The following is an 8544-nucleotide window of genomic DNA, read 5'->3' on the forward strand; positions in this document are numbered from 1 at the left end:
TCCTTTTGGTTCTGAACAATTATCTAGTTCAAATTTGGTTGTCCTTCAGATTCCTACTCTATTTATAAAATATTAGACATTTTTCAATAGTAATAAAATAGAGCTACAATTCATGATAATTCAAGGCAGAAAAGACAATCCAGAAAAATGCTGAAAATTACAATTCAACAACATTTAAAAGGCTACATGTTCTCCGATGGGTTTATTTTAGAATAAACATTTGAACATAGAAATTAAGATCTGTTTCTCATATACTTATGATCAACAACATAGTCCATTGCAGATGTGGTATTCAGCAGGTTCTGACCAGTTCTGGAGAACTGGTAGTGGAAATTTTTAGTAGTTCGGAGAGCTGGCAAATACCTCCTCTGACTGGCTCCGCCCCCATCTATTCACTGCCTCCCAAGCCCCAGCTGATCGGAGTCCTAGCTGATTGGCTGGGTCTTCTTTTGTTGCCCTGCACAGGAGAACATAGCTGAAAAACAGATTTGTGGTGTAGGGAGGGAATGGGGATTTTTGCAGTATTCTTCCCCTGCCACGCCCACCAAGCCATGCCTACCAAGCCATGCCACGTCCACCAAGCCACACCCATAGAACCAGTAGTAAAAAATTTGAATCCCACCACTGGTCCATTGTTATAAGGCAGAATGTTCAGAAATTGATTCAGTATTCTTTTTATCTTTCTTCCAATGGCAGCAAAACTTAAGGCATAATACAAAAATTTCCTGATTAACATTTTTTAACAGATAGTATTCATTTAGCTACTCAATCATTTAGCTTTTAGATCAGCGACAAAAATGTAATTTCACAACCATATTTATATTTGCAATCTTCACTGGTCTGGAAAGCAAAGGAAAATTGAAAATTTCCAAAGCACAGTCACAGTTTCATTTAGCAACCACTTTATTTAACAATTGCCAACCCCAATTGTGATAGCTAAATGAGGAGTGCCTGTACTCTTCCTTATAATTCAGCTTTAAAAATTAGTGTTTTGTGAAAGGAAAAGAAAGGAATGGGGAAAATAATTATTAGTAATAAATGACCTAGAAGGCATAGCAGTCAAGCATAATGCTAAGACACTAGGTTGTCAACTGGAAAGTCGACAGTTCAAGACCCAAGTATCACATGAGACAATGAACTTCTATTATAATTGTCCCCAACTGTTGCCAACCTCGCAGTTTAAAATCATGCAAATGCAAGTAGATGTAGTAAATAGACGCACCTTCAGCATATAGTCATGCCAGTCATAGAACCACAGAAGTATTTTTGGACAATAGTAACTCTTCAGTGGTAAATCAGAAATTAGCATTGCCCCCTAGAGCCAGGCGCAACTGGCAATATTTTTATTAGAGGAATCAGTTCTCCATGTCTTCTGAAAGATCAAGAAATGATTATATTCCATCATGCCAGTATGCTAGATATTTGAAGCAATCTTAGCATCATAAATGTACCTAAGGGACTGAGGTTATTTATGTACATTTCAGAGGTGGTAGTCAGCAGGTTCTGACCAGTTTTGGAGAACCGGTAGCAGAAATTTTGTGTAGTTCAGAGAACTAGCAAATACCACCTCTGACTGGAGATTTTACAGGATCCTTCCCCTGCCACGCCCACCAAGCCATGCCCATAGAACCAGTAGTAAAAAAAAAATTGAATCCCACCATTAGTACATTTGTACATAAGTTTCTTCATTCAAAAATATTTCACAGGACTCAAGCGGTTTCATATCCCAAACTGAAAACTACCTAAAGACAGCTTGGGTAATCATTAGTGCCAAAGTGTGAAGTGAATGGTCCAAAACTGTGCTTATCAACTTTAGCAACTTTAAGATGCATGAACTTAAACCCCCAGAAATACCGGAATTGAAGTCTACACACATCTTTAAATTATTAAGTTTGAGAAGTACTGGCCTAATATGTCTTCTTATAAGCCAAAAACATATCTAGGAAAAAAGCTGATCTAAAGCACTCATAATCATAAATAAGAACACTTGGTGAATATCTGATCTTCTTTTCTTATTCTCAATGCCAACTTTCAGCATATCCTCCTGAGACACTTCAAAACTTATCAGGATAGACAATCTTCAGATCATATCTGAGAGCTGGGGATTTTTGTGATCATAATGCCTGACAACAATTAAGAATACATTTGCATTGTGAATTAGGCAGTTGTCAAAGGAAAATTTTGGAAATTACATTTGAATGTAGGTTTTTTTAATAAACATTTACTAGTTAACCAATCTAAATATGCTTTGAATTTTAAGTTGCAGACAGGGGTGGGATTCTACTAGTTTATACTTATTCGCTAGAACCAGTTGTTAACATTCTAAGCAGTTCGGAGAACCATTGTTAGAAGAAATTACTGGCCTAATCCTGTAAGGAAGGCAGGAAGGAAACATTCTGGTGTTGCTTACAGAAACTGCCTCTCCGTTAACCCTTATTACATTCTTGACAGGACTAGACTTCCTGTCTCAGGAACGTCTCTGGAGTTTTTTTCCCCTCCTTTGCTGGTACTTTGCTTGTGTGGAGTGACCATTCAAAGTTACAATGGTACTGAAAAAAGTGACTTATGACCATTTTTCACACTTACGACTGTTGCAGCGTCCCCACAGTTATGAGAGGCTAGGCAAGGAGATGCATGCCTCGATGTGAGTGATATTGAGTTGGTCACGCCCAGCCAATAGCATGACCACCAAGCCATGTCCACCCAGTCACATGACCACCAAGCCACGCCCACAGAACCAGTTGTTAAAAAATTTGAATCCCACTCCTGGTTGCACAGAATAAAAAGAAATTAAGAAGATAAATTAGAATTATAGGTGCCTGTTCTAACCCAGAATAGTTAAAAAATGATGAAGGAATGTAAACTTCGAAGGCACCATACTTTGTCACTTATGTCATAATGTTACATGCAAGTAAATCAGAGGATTCATAAAATTGTGGGGTGGCTCATTATAACTAACAATTCTCCTATTAACTTATTGTCTTGTTTAGTTCTGCTTTTTGTACTTTTGAATGTTTTTAATAATTATTACATAACATTTTCATTAGTGTTTGTTTTATATGCATTATTTTATGGATTTTTATATTCGTTTTGCAGTCACTTGCCTTGATATGGGTGCCCATATTAAATAATTAATTAATTAAATGGTAAAGTTTGCATCGCAATGTTGTGATGCATATTTCATTATTTCCTCCTTTGCTGGATGTCAATAATTGGATTCTAACAATCACAGCCATTAATATAAAATGTTTGGAATTAGAGTTTGTGAGATTTTTTTCTGAGGATTAAATTGTTAATTGTTCTTAATTATTTGTGTTTGTGCTTCTTTCCAAATGTTATTCCGAAGACTGTTTGAGAAATGGAATTGAAGAGAATACTACACTGTATAGACAAATGGGGCAAAATAATTCAAGCATCAAAGTTCAATCCATTTCATCCACTTATGCATAAATAAAAGTAAAAGCAGCCATAAAACAAATACACAGAAACATATTGTGGAAGAAATTCTTTTCAAAATCAGAAGTTTTGATTGGATTTTGTTAATTTTAAAGCTCTTGTTGGAGGAGACCTTTTTAAAAGAAATTATTCAATACATGAAAGAGATGGAAATATACTGATTTTTTTTAATCTGGAAAATTTTCCCAAATACTTGTTCATAGCTGAAGTCATCCATGTATGATTTTTATGTTATCAGACAACCCACAACCCACTGCATCATTTCAGAGAAACAGAATGACCATGGGTGAGCAAAATAGCAGTGGGAGCAGGAGTGACTTCTGACTTCCTGCCAGCTTCTCCATTGTCTTTCATTGTAGGAAGCTGGCAAGGATCATGGGACATGACAATCATGAAACCACATTGGCTGCAGCAGTGACTGAAGTGATTACAACTCTGCCAACTTTCAATTCCATTGGAATAATGGATCCTGGGTTTTGGATGCATTGTGTAAATTAAACCATTTGAAGCATCCTGATTCAAAAATTGTTAGTCTATGATATATCATTTTTTCCAAGTTGAAGATTACAAATATAGTTAAGAAAGTTTTGGTTGAGTAAGTTAGAACTTTAATAAATGAAAATAACTATATACTATTACATCAGATATAGTAAGTTTAGTGATATATAGATACTTCCCTTTATTAAAGTTCTGAGCCACTCAGTCACAACTTTCTTAATAGTAACAGAATATTTTATTATTCACTTTCAAAACATGTAGAAACCTTGACTTTTTCAGTGTACAACAACCACATACATACATTACATTCCTAATTTTAAATTATAATTAGGGAAAGACTTCAACAGCAATCTTGTTTTGCTTAAAATATATTTTGAACTGAAATGGTGAAATCTGTGTTATTGAATTGGGACAGCATCAGTTCACATTGAAACAATGAATTCCAATGGATTATGAGGAAATTTAACATATTAACACACACTATCATGAGTAAAATGTGTTCATGTTATAATAATCTCACACACTTCTTTAAAGATAAATTGCTGATTGGTCCATTTCTGTACTATACAAAAATCCCTAAATTTAAATAAGTTTAGGCATTAGGACTTTATTCCAGACATTCCATTTGGTTCATGTCAACTTCACTCAGATCAGTTAGGGAGAAAAATATTTCTTGTCAACATAGTAAATACACTGTGGAGAGACATTACAGGAGACGTAGATTCTCCAAGTCCTTATTTTCTATTTGAAAAATCAATTCATTTGGGATATAAGTAAGTTTGCTTTTTCCACAAGGAGTGATATGAGTAAATGTCAACTAAATTTAAATCTACTAAAGGTTTATTGGAATATATTTAATCAAACTTGAAAATCATAAATGTTCATTTTATATTCACTTGATGTTTACAGATTGTTCTGACAATTCAATTTGCATATGCTGTCAAGGAAATGACAAAGCAAACATGCACCCTCAAAATTGTCTTGGTATTTGCAAATAGTATTAGTGTAGAAAAGAAATTTAATCGCAGGCTTGAGTGAGCAAACATTTGAAGTTGAAAGTATGATTTTAACAGTGTTTGATGTTAAGAGGGCTCTTCCTGCCTTCGCTTGAATAGTCAGAATGTCTGTGGAAATTAATCAATTCAGTTCCCAAGTTACCAGAATGTTACATCCATTTTGCTCTCATGTGTTTGTCTGCATATTTGATGTTGAATGAAAAACTTGTATAACTAAAAATTATGCTTTGTTTTCAGGAAGGTCTTGCATTTTTTTGCATTTCTGCCCAAACTAGCCAATAAATTCCTGAACAATCCTTATCTAGGCATTCCCCAGGAAAAGGACTTTTGTCAGGAAGTTTAATTTTTTTTAAAAAACCTATTTTGAACAAAGTCTAATGCAACAAGTTTCTGAATGTTTCCATCAATAGATTCCATCTTAATTGTTCTTCTGTTTCTCATACACTAGAGGCAGCATTTACCACGAGAATTTCGTAGATCAATTCACAGGGTTTTTTGGTTTGTGGCTAAAAAAACCAAAAACAAAACCTCTACTGTTTAGATTCTAATCCAGTTATGTGAAGAAGTGGTAACTATATGAAGTAGTATCAATAACAGAAAACTTTATTTATATTTATATTGCACTCGGACCTGCAATGAGATACAGTAGGCTACATCAGCACATGTATATTCCACACTGATATAAATTTGGCTAAAAGCAGCATGGCTGCTCTTACTGCCTTTTATAGTCACCACAACTCTGTGAAGTAGGATAGGCATATAGTGACAGTTCCCAACATGGAGAAATCGAGCAATATGCCTTAGTGAATCTTCCTTTGATCATGCCTGATATTTTAATTAATAAGATAAACTCAAAAATAGGTTTAATGGTGTTTTTTTTATAAAACATGACAGAGTGTGAAACAAAATACTCCTCCCCAAAATGTATTTACATAGAAAATCCCAGCTCTGTTAACTTTAGACCTTCATCCCATCATTGCAATCCAATGACCAACTACAACAAATTTAGTGATATCCCTGTGGCTATCCGTGTCTTTCTGTGCTGCTGCAGAAGCATATTAATAGCAGCAAAAAGTAAACCTGCAAATTAATCCTAAAGGAATTGAAAATGAGGTTTTTGGTGCTTTCTTGCAAAAACATAGAAAGATGCCTCATTTCTGTTTAAGGGGAATCATTTTCCCCATTGAACATTTCTAACTGCAAAAGATAATCTATTGTTTCTATGGAGAAATAATAATACTTTCATATAATATACTTATCCAGACTTAAAAACTGTCAATAAGAAATACAAAAAAATAGTGAACAATATCTGGAAACAGCAGAAGAGAAGAGAAAGAAAAGATAATGAAATTAAAAGACTTGCATACAGAAGTTGAATAACCATGAAAAAGCAAAGGCAGGACCAATAGTAATAGATACTTCAATAGGCAATCACAAAACAACTTGTTCACCAAAAACACTGGCAAAACCACCATCAGTCTATTGCAAAAGGCTTGGAACAAATTATATCTTGGGTGACCATACCTTTAACACAACAACACCTGCCTTTCCCTGGTCCTAGGGAAGGACTTCATTGGTGGGCAAAAATCCAAAATCTAGTCTAAACTGTTTGACAATGCAATGAAGCATAATATCAATTACTATTTTATGACACTAAGTAGAGAAAATCCAATTGGTTATCATTATGTCCTATTATTTAAATCAATTCTGACAATGTTTGTTTGTTTATGTTCCATCCATTTTGCCTTACTACACATTGAAATAATTAAGCAATAAATATGTAAAATAAATAATAAATATGTAAAAAATATTACGTTGCAATGAGTGGATGAAGGTCAAAAGTTAACAGAGTTGAGATGTTCTATTTTGGGGAGGAGGGGACACAAAATGCATGGAGAGGTAGGATCTTTCCTAATCCAATAGCCACTCCCAGAATGGTGCACATCTGTTCGGTTCCCAGGCCAGCTAGCAGAGCCAGATCCTTAAGCACTTATGGAACATCAAAAGGGTGGGTGCAAAGTTTCAAAGGGCAGGAATCAAAGCAGAAAAGGCTCTTGTCCTGGATCCTGTCAACCAAAATTCTTGGACTGATGGGCTCCACAGCATGCCCTCTCTGCCAGCACAGATAGAATGGACCAGTCCCATTGGAGTGGGAAGGTTCTTCAAATAACCTGAATAATATTCTCTATTATTTAAACTTGTATTGAACCATAAACCCAGTTCTTTATTATATTCTTCTAATCAAATATAGACTTCAAAGAGTTCATTTTGTCTAATTTCCTTTTGACTTAACTGTACCCTTGCACCATCATTGAGCTACAGTAAAAGAGTCACAGGGCTTTTCCCTAGTAGGACCTAATCAGAGCACAAGTATACCTTGGCATTCTCTTTTATTCTGCTATGTCCCTATGATGCTGCCTTTATCTCAACTCCAGTTCATGATGAATAAAAAAGAAATGTAAAATAAAATTAACATTAAATTGTCTTTTTTATTCAGATGCCACCCAAGGACAACTTCAAGATGAAAGGTTTTGTGTCTCATCCCCTTGAAGGAAATCAGCACCCTGAGTCCAGGAAAAGACATCGTTGTTTTAAAGAGCTAAAACTTTTGTGATGCTTCTACTCTTACATTCATTTGAAGGGGAAGTGAGATAATCTCAGGCCAACCAGCAATGAAACATTAGAAGGTGGCTGTAGGTACCACATGACCACCTACCCTGCTGATAAAGTTAAACTAAATTTCATTTCCTACTAGCTGGCTTTTGTACCTGCAGTCTGAAGAGGGGGTTGTACTTACCTTGCCATTGCCTCCAGCAACACTTGCATGAAAGAAAATGATCTTCAGTTAATTTTATTCTCCATGGTTCTCCACGGTCAGCTTCATGCTTTTGTGGTTGCCAAACATGCTGCATTCCTATTTACAAAGCAGTAATTTAAGTGACAGGTCTTTTGGGGAGAAAGCATGTCATTTGTCATGGACTTCATGGGAATGAAAAAAAGCGGGGGGAGGGGGTGAGTTTCCGGGCTTCTTGAAAGTCTTGCATTTGTAATATAATCTGATGTTGTGCATCAATTTCATTGCTCCCAGCATCTGAGGCATGTACATCTGAAAATAATACAGGACTCTGAGCAAAATAGCTATCTGCCTCAAGAAAAAGACATGATTGTTATCACTGGGCTGTGAGTTTTAATTCTTTCCTGAAACAATGTGGGCAGTTTATCGGCACCCCATGAAAATTGATCACACCTGTTTTCTACACTTTTTTGCAAATGGCATTCAGAAGATTCCACCTCCATCTTCCTTTATAATTATACCCATCTTTCATATTCATTTTTTTTCTTTATGTCTTAGCCTAATTCTAAGAGTTCTCTCTATCTACAAATTTGGGACAAATTACCCTGTTCTATTTTTTGTGGATATTGTTTCTTTATATGAGAAGATACTGCTTTCTCGGGATTCCTATAACAGCCATTATATAGGAAAGTAATGTCCTGAAAACTTCCAGATTAGCAGATCTTACTACCGGTAGTCAAAATATATTGTGTATGAATTCTATCTTTTCATAGATTTTCT

At 35.3% G+C, this 8544-nt stretch overlaps 1 long non-coding RNA gene across 1 annotated transcript in view; it reads right to left on the reverse strand.

The window, feature by feature from the left end:
• Nucleotides 1-7949, reverse strand: part of LOC148123977 (uncharacterized) — a 56750-nt gene extending 48801 nt beyond the window's left edge. Inside the window, exon 1 of the long non-coding RNA XR_015740383.1 lies at nt 7768-7949. This is a non-coding gene — a long non-coding RNA (uncharacterized LOC148123977). The remainder of the gene's footprint in view (nt 1-7767) is intronic.
• Between the last annotated feature and the right edge of the window lie 595 nt (nt 7950-8544).

Source organism: Pseudonaja textilis, chromosome Z, assembly GCF_049901715.1.
Source record: "Pseudonaja textilis isolate UNSWEBS1 chromosome Z, rPseTex1.2, whole genome shotgun sequence".
Taxonomy (NCBI): domain Eukaryota; kingdom Metazoa; phylum Chordata; class Lepidosauria; order Squamata; family Elapidae; genus Pseudonaja; species Pseudonaja textilis.